This window comes from Macaca nemestrina, chromosome 3, assembly GCF_043159975.1.
Source record: "Macaca nemestrina isolate mMacNem1 chromosome 3, mMacNem.hap1, whole genome shotgun sequence".
NCBI classification, from domain to species: domain Eukaryota; kingdom Metazoa; phylum Chordata; class Mammalia; order Primates; family Cercopithecidae; genus Macaca; species Macaca nemestrina.
The window spans coordinates 34,934,393-34,950,596 of record NC_092127.1 but is presented as its reverse complement, the minus strand read 5'-3'; the positions used below and the strand labels follow the sequence as shown (position 1 = coordinate 34,950,596).

The 16,204-nt window shown below is 38.6% G+C and overlaps 1 long non-coding RNA gene across 1 annotated transcript in view; it reads right to left on the bottom strand.

Annotated features, from left to right (window-relative positions):
- Positions 1 to 228: 228 nt before the first annotated feature.
- The window catches only part of LOC105463515 (uncharacterized), a 52,279-nt gene continuing 36,303 nt past the window's right edge, over positions 229 to 16,204 (bottom strand). Inside the window, exon 8 of the long non-coding RNA XR_011620886.1 lies at positions 229 to 1,601. This is a non-coding gene — a long non-coding RNA (uncharacterized lncRNA). The remainder of the gene's footprint in view (positions 1,602 to 16,204) is intronic.

The window sequence follows — 16,204 nt, the reverse complement described above, 5'->3', positions numbered from 1 at the left end:
TGAAGCTGTCTTCTGCCAATCTTAATGCTAGAATAAATGTTGAATGTGTAATGTGTAAATTCTTGTTGGTGCCTGTGCAATTAATCAGGATATTTATTCTAAATCCATTTTTTGTTTCTATACATCCTTTGTATATTTTCAATTATACTCATTTACATATTCAAGAAATAACAAGAACAATGTTTAAAATATCACAAGTAAAGGAAACCATTAGGTTGGTGCAAAAGCAATTGCTTTTTTTACCATTAAATTCAATTTAATTAAATTTTACCATTAAATTCAATTTAATTAAATTAACGAATTAAATTTCATTTAATTTCCCATTTCTACCTCTCCTCCTTTCACAGTTACACATATTAATCACAATGCCCTGTTTCACACTTCCTTGGTCAGCACTGATATTCTCTGAACTATTTTTCCTGCACAAGCACATATACCCATAAACATAAATACACACGCATATTAACCAATCCATCACATGATGGATACCATGGCAGCCTGGTGACACTGTGGGGACGTGGCTGCACATGGGCTCTGACCCAGCTGGCCTTTTCTTGGTGTTGGAGGTCGCCTCTTCCGAAGTTGCAGCGCAGGCGGCTGGAGGTGGCAGAGTGTGTCGGATGGGCGGTGGTGTGCATATCCAGCCCGGGCACAGTTTCCCCAACTGACCAGATCTCAGGTGATCTAGGCTGAGGTCCTCAGTGCAACTATACGGTTCTGGATTCTCTGGTGCTTTTGTCATGACTCAGATGCTGTGCTGGGTCACTTTCTATATCCAGAGGCTTCCCAGTGGACAGAGGAAGAATTAGGTATCCTTTTTAATGATGAAGGCTGAAAGTGTAGACTCAGCTCTTTACAAGAGCCAGGTGAGAATTTCAAGAGATCACAGACTAGAAATTGAAGTTGTATGGTCAAGAATAATAATAAAGCTGGGTGTAGTGGCCCAGCACTTTGGGAGGCCAAGGCAGGAGAATTGCTTGAGCCCAGGAGTTTGAGACCAGTCTGGCAACATAGGGAGACCCTGTCCTTACAAAAATCAGCCAGGCACAGTGGCACACACCTGTGTTCCCAGCTACTCAGGAGGCTGAGTTGGGAGGATCTCTTGAGTCCGGGAGGTTGAGGCTGCCGTGAGCCATGATCATACCAACCTGGAGACAGAGTGAGACCCTGTCTCAAAAAATACAATAAATAAATAAAAATAAAACAATCCATTAGGACATACTATTAATGTGTGTGTGTGTGTATGCGTGTAAATACGCATATTTTTTTCTCACGGTGTAAGTGCAGTGAGCACTGAACAGAAGGTCTAAAATAGCTTTGTCCTGTACTCATTAGTAAATCTTCCTGTGAATACTTTCATGAACCTCTATTGAGATATGTTGACTTCTGTGCATACTTTGTGATATCCAGGCTAGTCTCTGATCAAAGGATAATACAGATTGAAGGTAAAAAATTTTGGAGGAAATAATATCCACTCTGATACCACTCTCGTGATTAATATGCTATGTGCAGACTTCTTGTTTTCTACCACCAACTTTGTGTCCTGGCAAACAACTTTGAATTCCAAGGCTGACAGCAGAATGCTAGCGATAGTGCTGCAACTGTAGCAAAGAAAAAAAAAAGATGTTTCTGTGTGTTAAAATGCAAGTTTTACCATGACTTAAAACTTCTTCAAACTGATTGTCAGTGAAACAGTGAGCAAAAATCAATTTAAGGTTGGTGGAAGCCCATTGCTGATATGAAGGGGACTAGTACCGTTGCTGACATTTGGAAGGACTGATCTCTAACTTTTAGGAAGGTGGCTGGAAGAAACTATTGCTAGACAGTAAGCAAGGCTTTATAAAGAGGAATTACCAATAGACAGTACTGGATACACATGGCCATAAGGACCATACTAATACCTGGAAAATTCTCTTCAGTCTTTTAAAATGCTCTTCAGTTAAAGCTGCCATTGTTGGGGACATGGTTTTTTGCCTACCATTCATGATGTGTATGTATACTTAAAATGCCTTTCAACTCTAGAAGGACCCCTGTGGGGTCAGATTACAGGTATTAGGATAAATTCATAGTTTATGCTAATAAACCATGACTTTCCATGAGATAGACATGGAAATAGATATAAATGTATGCATACATGTGTGCATGTATGCATGTGTGTGTCTGTATGTCATAAAGCTATTTTCTACTTCGGTTTGCTAAGATAATCTAGAAGCAATGGCACCCCACTACCAATTACACACAAAGTGTCCAGATTTGTATTTCTAAATGCCATTCTATACACTAAAAGGAACAAGGGCTACATAAAAAAATACACATTGATTGTAGAATTGGGGTTGGGAAAGAACAAGATGAACCTGGAACATTTTATGGTGGCAACAAGTAAAGAAGTGATCAAAGAATGGTAGGGGCTGGGTGCAACAGCTCATGCCTGTAATTCCAGCACTTTGGGAGGCCAGTGAGAGGATTTCTTGAAGCCAGGAGTTTGAGACCAGCCTGGGCAACAAAGCAAGACCCCCATCTCTAGAAAAATAAAAAATTAGGCAGTTGTAGCTACTTGGGAGGCAGAGGCAGGAAGATCACTTGACCCCAGGAGTTCAAGGCTGCAGTGAGCTGTGATCAGTCCACTACACTTTGGCCTTCCAGCCTGAGTGACAGAGACCCTGTCTCTAAAACAAACAAACAAGCAAACAAAGAATGGTAGGGACAAGTCAGAAGAACATACAGGCCAGCCTGAAGGAACTTTCACAGGACAAATTGGAACAACCTGATCATCAGAATAAATAAAAATATTAATGGATCTAATCCACTGAATAACATAATACAATGAAGTCCACAGCAATATTAATAGGCAGGAGATAATAGAAACCTTTTTCTTATGATGGAAATGTAACTCCTTACTATAGAAAGAATGACTAGAATAATTACCATTTGGCAATCATCATCATAATAACTGATTCAGACAAGAATTATCAATGATGCTAAAACTAATGGTAAAAACTTTGAGGGGTACCAGGATATGTACATAGTCTCAAAGTATTGCCCCAGAAGAAAGATATTAATTACAAAAGGAACATAGTAACTTTACATTGAATAAACCTGGCAGACATACTTTAACCAACTGATCAATATTATGATCACTAGTGTCAATGCCTTGTGGCCTAAGACCAACAGGAACACACCTGCAGTTGAACAAGATGAGTTATTAATTATTGTAGTGACAGAGAATGCACCTCATGAGAAATCACGGGAACATCTCAGTAAGAAGGTGTTAGACAGGAATTATAGGATTTGGGCTTGTGTTGGATAATTTGTGGAGGACTTAAAGAATTTCTGGATTGGATGTTCTTGGGAAGCAGGGGTAATTCTATGGTTGGATAACTTATTAAATCTAATATAGGAGGAAGGAAGACCAGACTGAAGCTTGAGCTGTAATTGGTTAAGAAGCCACAGGCATACATATTAGCCAGGATCGAGGGGTGATTAGTCATCTGTATGATGATGACAATGTTTATGGTTTTGTCTATGCTCAGACTTGATAATGAATGGTCTTGACACAAGATCACAGAGTGACTGTGACTGATTGCTCTGGTTCAATAAAACGGACCTTGACTGGTGTTCTGGTTAATAGTTTATGTTCAACAAAAGAACTTCAAGTCTCAGCTGTGAGTGCCAGTATATCTCCTAGCAACACCAAGGTTACTGTGGTATTCTCAGATCCCAGATGTCAGGGACAAATCAACATCACTTGCCTACTGATACGATGCATTGAAAATGAAACACCATCGCTCCTGTGAAATTCCTGTCCAAAATTCATAACCTGGATCTAATCATGAGGAAATATGACACAAATACAAATTGCTGGATATTCTACAAAATAGCATGCCTGTATTTCTCCAAATGTCAATGTCATTAAAGAAAGACAGATTAATTAATCATTCCACATCAAAGGAGACTAGCAAGACATAACAACTGACAGCAATGCATAATTTAGAATTTACTTTTGCTTAAAAGGACATTACTGGGATAGTTGGCAAATTCTGAAGAAGCCTGTAGATTGGGTAATTGTGTTCATGTTAAATGTTCTGATTTTGATAATTATACTATGATATGTAAGATAATATTTTTACTTTTAGGAAATGTATATTGAAAAATTCAAGGGTAAAGGGGCATTATATCTGACCCTTTCTCAAATAGTTCAGAAAAAACATGTATTTGTATATGTATATACACGTGTGCACATACACACAAAGGGAAGAATAAAACGAGATTTCAAAAATCTGGATAAAGAATATATGAGAATTCCTCACAAAATTGTTCCAAATGCTATGGATCATCTGTAATGATGTCAAAATTTAAAGGAAAAAGGAAAAAAAGTCTTCCTCTTCTGGTGAATTCAACCTTGCTGTATGACTCATTGCATTCTTAGGTAAAATGTCTATTTATACACATATTTACATCTAAACCTCCTAGCTTAATCTGTATGGCCATCATAAGGCTGACGACTGTGGGGTTTATTCAGATGTATATACTTCCTTTAGCAGTCCTTGTATTTGGTAAAATGTGTTGTAATTCATCTTTTCTTCTGTAGATATGAATTGCTGGCAATATATGCACTAAACTTTGTTTTGAAAAATCCCCTTGATGCCAATGCACTGCATCACTGAGAAGTGATCCACAGGTGAGCATCTAAGCACTGAACATTTTCTATTCTGTGCTTTTTTCTTTCGTGTGTTGTTGATATCAGGCTATTATCAACACATTCTATAAAACAGGACCCTAAGTATATGCATTATAACACACAACTCATTATAGCAGAGAGTAGAGAATTAGGGATAAAATAGGAGTGAAATCATTTTTGATAGCTTCTTAGTGAAACATAATTGTCTTTATTTTAATGATTGTTGTTTTAGAGGATTTGAAGATCATAGAGCACAAGAGAAAACATAGTGCCTTTACATTTAAGCTCGTGTGTGTGTGTGCGTGTGTGGTCATTAATGACGTAATCTTAAAGCTAAAGATTATTTAGTATTCTATAGATTAAGACAAGTCATTATTTGAGGCAAAGAAAGTTACTATCTTATTATTATGTGGTCCAGAATCAGCTAAAGTCAGGTACTATGGAAGTGGGTTGACATGTGCCTGGGTCATCCTAAGAAGGAAATAAAATCAGGACTTTAGCTCAGTCCATTGTATCATTGAGCCTTCACATCTGCAAATGATTTTGAAACCTTGCTATATTTAGCTCTTCTTAATCATAATTAACAATCGGCGGTGACTATATAATTTTTAATAAATGCATAGGAACAATATCTTATTTAGTAGGAGTATCTCTTAGGTTGTCATGAATATGTCAGGGGGACTGCCTTACCTTCAGGACTATACCATCGATCTCACTGGGCCCCATTACCTTGTGGCAATGACCTGAGGTTTGACAAAATTGTAAGAACCAGCCTCAGTAACAGTGTTTCTGCAAGTGTGAGGACTGCCTACCTCAGAATCAACTGGGGTGCTGATTAGAATGAAGATTCCTGGCTCCACCCCAGACCTACTCCATTGAAAACTGATTGTGACACCCAGGAATCTGCTTTTTAAATAAGCTCCCTAAAGTGATTCTTAGATGCCTAATGTATGAAAAACATTCGCAGAACTTACCTTAAATTAAATTTTAAAAAAAGAATGCACTTTATACTCCATCTCTCTCATATTTCTTTCCACATCACATACTTTATCAATACCTCAAATTAAACACATAAGAAACCACAGAAATAATTTTGTTCATTCAAGATCTTAAAGTCCAGAACTACCTAAGATATCCTCAGTTCAGCTCTTCTGTAGCTCTTCTCTCAATCTATTATTTGAATATATATAAAATCTGGGTAAAGAATATATGAGAATTCCTCACACAATTGTTCCAAACGCTATGGATCATCTGCAATGATGTCAAAATTTAAAGGAAAAAGGGAAAAAAGTCTTCCTCTTCTGGTGAATTCAACCTTGCTGTATGACTCATTGCATTCTTAGGTAAAATGTCTATTTATACACATATTTACATCTAAACCTCCTAGCTTAATTTGTATGGCCATCATAAGGCTGACGAATATATTCGAATATATATATTTGAATATATATATTTGAATGTGTGTGTGTGTGTATATATATATATCCTGTAGGCATCTGATGAAGATGTTCTTTTTTCTGTAGAGCATATACTTAAAAACTCTGATAAACTGTGATTTGTTTAATATATTCACGTTTAGAGTATCTTTCTTTTTTTTTTTTTTTTTTTTTTTTTTGAGACGGAGTCTCGCTGTGTCTCCCAGGCTGGAGTGCAGTGGCGTGATCTCGGCTCACTGCAAGCTCCGCCTCCCGGGTTCACGCCATTCTCCTGCCTCAGCCTCCCAAGTAGCTGAGACTACAGGCGCCCGCCACCACGCCCGGCTAGTTTTTTGTATTTTTAGTAGAGACGGGGTTTCACCATGTTAGCCAGGATAGTCTCGATCTCCTGACCTCGTGATCCACCCACCTCGGCCTCCCAAAGTGCTGGGATTACAGGCTTGAGCCACCACGCCCGGCCTAGAGTATCTTTCTCTGATGCTGAAATCCAAGCTGAACTATTCTTGTCCTCATTTAAGAGTATCTTACTCTTCTTTTTAAATGTATAGATATCTTGTTTACTACAAGCAATTTGCATGTATAAGCTTATATTATACATTAAGTTCACGTTCAAAGAAGCAATCTAACAATTACTTACACAATTTTAATGCTTTAATAAGATTCTTGTACTAAATTTGGAGAAATGAGGAAATCTGAATATTTTATCTTTCTCAGAGTTAAAAAAAATGAATGGTACAGTGACCTAATATTTGAGCTCAAATTAAATTCAAGGTGTGCTATAAAACTTTTTGCGTTTTGGCCCAGAGGACATTGAACCACTTTTAATTAACTACACATATTTTCTGTTCTGTAGTACGTACTATAATAATGATATTACAATTATTTTATGCAATAACAATGTGATTACAAATTTTAATAAATTACTCTGAGCCTAATTTTTCCTAGCATCTATCATTAATATGATTCACCAGCATCCTGCCACATACCTAGTTTGATACTGAAGATTGACCTACTACTGTCACGCTGTCAATTCATTACACACCAATAACTTCCATAAATTTCCTGGTTACATCAAGCTTAGAGGCATCTACGTGGGCTGGTAGATGACCTCACCAACTGGTTGGGTTTAGGATTTTACTTCTTCAGAATCTATTTTACAAACTAAAGTGGGTGGGAACAAACCCTTTTTGACTTCACTTTCACATGTTTCTGGAGCTACACTTCTTAATCTCCTTCCTCCTTTCCTGTCTCAGAGGAACAGAAGTCCTTCCTCCTCACCAGTTCTAACTTCCGTCGGTAGTTTTGAGCCCATGGCTTCCCACCTCCTCTGTACTGATTTCCATCAGTTATTTATGTATTTATTTATTTAGCTGTGTTTTTCCTCTCCATTAGTTCTCCTTTTATGTACAAATATCCTTCTGTGTTCTCCATTTAAAACAAACTTAAAAATTAAAAGCAGGCCAGGTGCAGTGGCTCACACCTGTAACACCTCCAGGCACTTTGGGAGGCCAAAGGCCAGAGAATTACTTGAGCTTAGGCATTTCTAACCAGCTGGGGCAACATAGTAAGATCCTGTCTCTACAAAAGAAAAAAAAACAAAATACCTGGTTATGCATGCCTGTAGTCCCAGCCACTTGGAAGACTGAAGTGGGAGGATCACCTGAGCCTGGGAAGTCGAGGCTACAGTGAGCCCAGATTGTGCCACTGCACTCCAGCCTGGGTAACAGAGAGAGCCCCCATCTCAAAAAAATAGTAATTAAAAAAACAAAAAATATAAAAAGTGAAAATTGAAAAAATGAATAACAATAAAAAACTTTCCATTTGATCCTCTATTTCTCATTTTCTTTATTGCAAAGCCTTTTGAAAAGCTTCTCTATTCTTTGCCTAGCCCTTCCCTTTGCCTAACTCACTCCCTCAACCCTCAGCAGTCAGGCACTTATGAAACTATTTTCACACTAGTGCCTTCCTTATTGCCTAATCAAATGGTCTCTCGACGCTCTTGCTAACTCCTCTGTGTTTGACATGACCGAACATACCTCTCCTAAGACTTCGTTTGGCCTGGCCATCTCCTACCTCTCATTCCTTCCCCAGCATCTTGGCTGACTCCTTAGTGCTGCCTTCCTTTTATGCAGGGCTCCATTCTGGCTGCCTTCTCACCACGTTCTATGTGTTATTCCTGGGCAGTTTTATCTACTCCAAAGTAGTAGCACCCACACACTTCTGACTCCCAAATCTGTATCTTATGGCCATACTTCTCTCCAGAGATCTGTTTAATCTACGTATCCACCTACTTAATATCCCAACTTGAAAAGCCATAGATTCCTGAAACTCAACATGTCCAAGAGTGAACTCATTTGTTCCTCCTGTAAAACCTGCTTTTCCTCCTACCTTCCTCATCCCTATGAAGGGTTTCACTCTTTGCCCAGAGTCATCCCTGGTTCCGTTTTATTCTTCTTCCCACTTCTGCCACCACCACTACATCCAGTTGGTCACCAAAAAAATCTAACCTTTTTCCATGCTCCTCCATCTCATTTTCCATTACCTTAATCTGGCCCTTTTCATCTTTTCCCTGGACTGCTAAGTGTCCTTCTAATTGGTCTGGGCTCCACAGTTGCCTTGGATCACATTATTCCCCTTCTTGAATGTCTCTCATGGCTATCAACTACCTGCAGAATAAAGTCTGAGCTCCCCACATGGCACAGGAGGCCCTTCACAACCTGGGCCCCACAAGCTCCCCAGTGTGGATCTGACCCCTACCCTTAGAGAGGTATAAACCTTACATTCTAGTTGAGCTGGACTACTTAAATCTCATCTTTGTTCATGCTGCTTCCTTTGCCTGGCTTCTTGGTACCCACCTGCCTACCCCTATAGATCTAACAAAGTCTGACTCCTCATGGTACTGCTTAGGAGCTACTTATTCTCTCACATTCCCTACCCCAAGTAGATGAATTGCTCACCTTTGGTGCATGATGCTTTTCCAATACATCATACAGAATTATGAAAGTTTATTCAGGTCTGTTTCCTCCTTACCAGGCTCTGTGTTCTATTAGGGAGGGGACTGCATCTAATTCACTGTTGTATTTTAGAATGTCCACATGGAACTTGAGACTAAATGTTCCATAAATACCTGTTGAAGTGGATTCAAGACTAGAATTCTCCCATCCCCATTTACAGAATTTCCTACTGCCCTATGGCTCTTTGCCACCTTTTGCAAATTTACATGAGAGTTATAGGCAATGAAAAGATTGCTCTATGTATTCCAGAAGAAAAATATTATATAGCCATCATTTCTTGCATTCTTACTAGGTGCTGCTTTTAAGTAATATATGCATATGAATTCATTTAATCCTTACAACAACCTTATGAAGTAGGCTTCATCTTTATCATCATCCTCACCTTAGAGAGGAGGTAACTGAGACAGAGTAGTGAAGTAACTTGCCCAAGGTCACAAAGCTAGGAAGTAGAAGAGCCAGGATTTGAACCCAGGCAAGTTGGCTACAGAGCAGACCTTCTTAACCATCACCCCACACTGTTTCCATTTGTAGTGTACTGTCCCAGCCTACCATTTTGTCTTCCTTATTTGGTAGCAATGACACATGTGATTTCAGGAACAGATAAATATTATGTCAGTATATTTAAATCTATTTGGCTATGTAAGTATGGGAATGTTTTATTGATATAATTTTTGTACATAATTTGTAATTTTAAAAGTTAAATAAAATATGTATTGCTTTTGACTTTCTCAAAGAAGTGTAGAATTTTTGAGTCAAAAGGGACTTTGAAGGTCACTTGGAGAGATGACTCCTTACCCAAGGTAATAAACATAAATTTTAAATAGGAATAATTTTGGAATATAAGCCAATACAGTTAAAATTCTTAACTAATCCAAATAAGTGTAACTTACAATATACCTGTTAGATAAATCGTAAGCAAAACTTTATTGAATGCCCACTGTGAACTCAGAACTCATGAATATGTTGCCTTCCTGCAGGAAGATCCATTTCTAGATAATATTGCTAAAATTAGTTATATGAAGTCACATTTTTGGTAAAGCACATTATTAAAATAGTTTCTTGACAATTAATCTTTATTTTTTAATATCAGTAATTACTCTTTATTTATTCTTCTTGAATTTGGTTTTCTGAAAAAAGAATAAACCTCTGCTAGACATTTTACATTGGAGGATTCATAAACAAGTAGAGAGAAATCTTCAAAATTTCTATCATTTCACCTATAAAGCAAAATACTTGGTTAAATTATAATTAAGCACCATGTACTTTAAAAAAAAAAAAAAAGATGAAAAATAAAAAAACTGTTATTTGGAAACCAAATGGTGCAGCCCTAAAAAACATACAAGAAAATCCAGTCCCTTTCAAAAGAAATAAAAACAAATGTAAGAGGAGACATAATTTAAGGAAACAGAAAGAGAGTTTGGACTTTGTCATCTTATATTGGACTTGGCAGTGAGATGTGAGAATGATCATCTATAACTATCACTGGATTAAATTCCAGGAAGGTTCAGAAGCTGAAGAGATGATGAGAGTCACCAGCAGGGAAGTAATGGATAGTATCTATTGCCTTTTCTGTGATGAGTGGACCAGGGTGCAAAGAGTTCAACTGATTTACTTAGAATCATGAATTAGGTTGTGCCAATATTCTGGGTGACACAGGACTAAAAGGAGGAACTCTAATAACAATCTAGAGGATGTCTCAGTCTGGCTAAACCTTTGGGCCTGGCTCCAGGGCCACCCTCTACAGATCCCTCTATTGGCAAGGACCTGTTGAGTGTGGCCTGGCACCCTGAGGTTCACAGCATTATTGGTTCAGTTACTTGCTCTTCTGTGGGAGGCAGGTCACAGTTGGATAAAACTCATGATCTAAGAGACTCCAGGTCACTCTCTCCGCTGATTGTGAGCCTGATTTCCTAGGTTCTAATGCATTTAGGGCTGATTTTTGAGATGCCATTTGGCCTCTGAGGATTAGAACCAGTCGTAATAATATCTGATATGGTTTGGCTGTGTTCCCACCCAAATCTCATCTTGAATTCCCATGTGTTGTGGGAGTGACCCAGTGGGAGATAATTGAATCATGAGGACAAGTCTTTCCCATGGTGTTCTCATGATAGTGAATAAGTCTCACAAGATCTGATGGTTTTAAAAAGAGGAGTTCCCCTGCACAAGTTCTCTCTCTTTGCCTGCTGCCATCCATGTATGACCTGACTTGCCGCTGCTTGCCTTCCACTATGATTGTGAGGCTGCCCCAGATATGTGGAACTGTAAGTCTAATTAAACCTCTTTCTTTTGTAAATTGTCCAGTCTTGGGTATATCTTTATCAAACAGTGTGAAAATGGACTAATACAATGTCCTTAGAGGATATCACAGAAAAAAACTAGAGCCCTCCCTTCCAGATTCCAACACCCTAGAAGTAAAAGAGATAAAAGAATGATAGATGAAAAGAACAAGTGTAATGTATGTTACAACATGAAATAATTATGACCAAAGGGCAAATATTCTAGATTATTCTTTGAAAGTTAAACTAACATTTAAAAGCCCTGTGATTTCTGATTTTAATTGCTATGTAGCAATTAAAACTTTTATAAAAGTTATTAAAACTTTATAGATTTTTAATTTATCTTTAAAGAAAAACATTGGGTTGGGCACAGTGGCTCACGCCTGTAATCCCAGCACTTTGGGAGGCCAAGGCAGGCAGATCACAAGGACAAGAGATTGAGGCCATCCTGGCCAACCCCGTCTCTACTAAAAATACAAAAATTAGCTGGGCATGGTGGCGTGCACCTGCAGTCCCAGCTACTCAGGAAGCTGAGGCAGGAGAATTGCTTGAACCCAGAAGACGGAGGTTGCAGTGAGCCAAGATCATGCCACTGTACTCTAGCCTGATGACAGAGTGAGACTCCGTCTCAAAAAAAAAAAAAAAAAAAAAGGAAAGGAAAAGTTACTGAACTTTTTAAAATTAATCCTATGTGATCCAATTTCAGTTCCACTCACATTCTTTATAGGTAAAGTCTGGATGTTAATAAAATGAAAGTAATTTTATGTAATCTGACTTAAAGGCAAGTCATTGTAGAGGGCAACCAGAATAAATATAAGTGTACTTAGGTCAAGCGTGCGGTTTGTGCCTACAGAGGCAAACACAGGCAGCTTGGTTCTTAAGAGAGAGCCGCCCACTTGGAGTTCTCCCAATTAAGAAGCTGGGGACAAAAATCCATTTTTTTCTATAGTTGCATTAGACTTTTAGGTATGAATCAGCTTCATTTGAACTACATTGAATTTTTAGCATGGTGTAAGATAAGAGTATATTTATAACACTATAGGATGACTATAGTTAATAATATTATGTAGTTTCAAATAGCTAGAAGGAGGATGTTGAGTGTTCTCAACACAAATGATAAATGTTTGAGATGATGGATATGCTAATTACCCTGATCTGATCACTATGCGTGATATGTATCAAAACATCACTATGTACCCCATGATACTGTACAATTGTTATTTTCAACTAAAAAAGTTTAAAACATTTGAAAAAGTAAATGTAGCTACAAAAGATCAGAATGACATGCTAACCTCCTTTCAAATTAACTTTAGATATTAGACATTATATTTTCAAAAAACATATCAATAATAAGTATTGTGACAAATCATTGATGAGATACTGTACCTATGTCACTTAAAATTTCTCTGCAATTGAAGATATGTTATCAAAGGAGCCATTGATTTTCAACACCAATTGCTGCCAAACGCTTGCTCAATCAATCTCTTCTTGTTTTCCTATGGAATTACTCCTTTACTGCAGTATGAATGACTCATTTTTTTCCTTTTAAAACAGTTATTATGGATCCTATTAGGTTTTCTAAGTACTAGACAGTGATTAATCTTCTTTTTTCTCATAATTACTCCCCTGAAAATTGACTAGCAGTTAAGACACTCTGAAGAGCCTGAGTAATTTGATTTTTGTAGGCTGGTGCTCCATGAACCCTTGGAGGAGTTTAGACAGCATCTCATTCCAGTCTAGCGCAGGCAGGACACTATACACATGAGGCCTCTGAGGCCTCAAGAGAGTCAGCAATCTCACAGAGCATCAGATGGGAGTATTTAAAGCAAAGCATGATATTGAAAGTTATTTGTCTTTTTGTCTCTAGAATGTCTACTTAGGATTTTTGAAATATAATAACAGCATTCATTGCTCCTCTGGTACTTGATAGTACTGATGCTTCTCAAGCCGTTCTGTTTGATGATAGCAATACCCAATTTCTCAGTACATTTCCTACATGAATACAGTGGCACTGCGGCTGTCTTCTGCATTTCTGAATATGTAGCCAAAGGCTATAGTCATATTTCCTTTTGTTAACAATCCTGGGTCATCCAATATTCATATCTATTATTGTCTCATAATAATAAATTAGGATCAAAAGGAAACAAGATTAACTTATAAAGTAGTTGCTATATTTCTTCCAAGTGACGAAGAAGTAACATGGCTTATTTATTGTTTATATGTGAAAGTGGAATATGCTTTATGTTTTCTGGGCATATCAAATGTTTTACTCATTTCTTGATATCATTTTATCATTTCCGAAATAGACATTTGGGGTATTTTCTGCTTTGTGAGAGGCATTTTTGAACAAATGACAGGTTTTAGTCTTTGTTTTTATGATTATAAACCACTTCATTGGTGAAGAGCCAGAGGAACAGCTCTGAGAAAGCTCCCAAATCTGTGTGCTGTGTGCTGGCTGCCTAGTGACTGTCTGTGTCCATTTTATTCAACTGCAAAACACTTTCCTGCTTCTTGCTCACCCCTGTGCCCTGTGCCAGTACTCAGAAGGGGTCTGTGAGTAAAGGCTTGTCCTTTGTCTACACTGCGTGCTTGGATGACTGTGCTGTCAAAGAAGAAATGGAAAAGCCCCTCTGCCTTACTTTGTTTCTCTGAATAATACAAATTATTACATAATGTGATCATCTGCATCACATTATGAATTTTCATAGAATGCTGCAATGTATTTGATTCTGTTTAATTCTCAAAATAGCCCTCTAGAATATTATTTCCATTTTAGAAAGATGGAATTGAGGCTCAGAGGTGGCAAGTGACTTATCTGAGTTTATTTCATTGTAAATGGCACTTCCAGGCCCTTAACTCAGAATTTCTGCCTTTCTGCTGCCTTCCTCTGATCACAGCTGCCTCAGCTTGTTGTTAATTTTATATTTAGCTGTATTAATTGGGGCTAGGAGTCTTCATAATGCTAAATGTAAATTCTTTGTTTTGTTCAATGTTCTTATTTTATGGTTGGCAAACAAAAACAACAAAACAACACTGACAACAACAGAAACAACCAACTGAAGCTGCAGCTTTTAATCTTTCTAAAGACAATAGGCTAAAGTGAGGTCCTCATAATAAGGTGCTAGTCACCAGGAAGGAAGCCAGGGAAAATCTCCTCCCAGGGGGTAATTGATCCCTATTGGCCTAACACTGCATGTAGCACTGAGTTAGGAGGCTCCATGGAGAAATGTCTGCTTATTTTCCTCTGCTGTCAGAACAAAGTTCACAAACACCTTTGTTTTCCCCACACCCTTGGTGTTAGCTAGTTAGGGCCCCTATTTATGTCCAGGGGACAGGACCTGGACATTCGTAAAAGGACTGAATATAGATGGATAGCTAAGAAAAAACCAAATGTTAAGATTACCATTATTTATAGCCCAACGATTTAGTATTCCAAAAAAAGAAATCCAAGAACAACAAAATAATCCCTAAGAAGGACAAGAATTTTAAAACATGCAGTTTAGAAAACCAAATTAATCAGGCCTAGGGCTCAAGTAAAAGAAAATCTGAGATATGAAGTCTGGAACACTGGGTCTACATTCTGCTCCTGACTCTGTGCCCTTGGGGAAGACACTGAACTTCCCCACCCCAGATTCATGTGTCTAAGGAGGGTGTAGGATTTCGTAGCCTTCCTAGTGATGGCATACTATTAATCAGAACCTTAACCAGCTCTATTCTCACTATCCCAGTAAAATGATGTTAAAAATTAGACCTCGTGACATGAGAGAAGAGGGGAAATTAATTACAGATTACAAAGAAAGTGTGGGATCTAAGTTTAGGGTGAGGTGTTTTATTGAACCTTTAGGGTTGGTCTTAACACCTGCCATATAGCAGGTATTCAATAAATGTGGTTAGACTGATGGAAAGGCAGGCTTTCCCAGTGATGGTAAAGGACCTGGGGCAAAAGAGACCTGTGGTTGAGTCCTGATCCCCACACATTAACACAGTGACTAGACAAAGTTATAAGCCTCCATTTCTTCCTATGGAAAATGGAGATAATACCTCATAGGGTTATGAGGATTAAATAAGAAAATGCTTAGCTCAGTGCCTAGTACATAGGAAGCACACTGTGAATATTAGTTATTATTATTACTAATACTGTGATCATATCTTCCATCCAAAGACTTCTCTGAGGAGCAGGGAGGATCCAAAGAAGCCTGTAGGTGGGAAATCTGTTATCCTTCTAGGACTTTAGACTTCTGCGGAACTGCACCTTCTCCCTCTCCTAGTTCTTAAGAACAGAAACTCTCCAGGGGCCTGCGGTGGGAAGATGAGGTGCAGAAGTAAGGTGGGCCCTGCGAGCCTCAATTTCAGCCTCTTCTGCGCTGAGACCCAGGCGGATCTTGCTTGGCCTGTATGCGTTACTGGGGGAAATGGACGTGGGCCTGAGTGCCGCAGGTGCGAGGGCGCTGCCCCCAGGCCGACGACCCAGCGGGGACCCTGTAGCTGTCATTACTCCTTCTACAGGCAGGTAGGAGAAGCGGTGGCCAAAGTGGGAGTCGACCGCTCAGCGCAATCTGAGTGTTGGCCGGGAAAGTCTAGGCTCTTTCTAAATCTCGCCGCCAGACCTGGAGACCCATTCGCATGTATTTAAGGCGTTTGCTCACAGAACGTTATCACAGAATGCAGCCACCTTTCTTACGATTCGGGAAACCAGAGGTCTCTCCAGCAACTCAGGGTGGAGGAATTTCTCCTATCTCCATGTGACATCTTCTGATTTAGAAGAACTAATGTTAGATTTCTCTTGGGCCTTTCCACCTA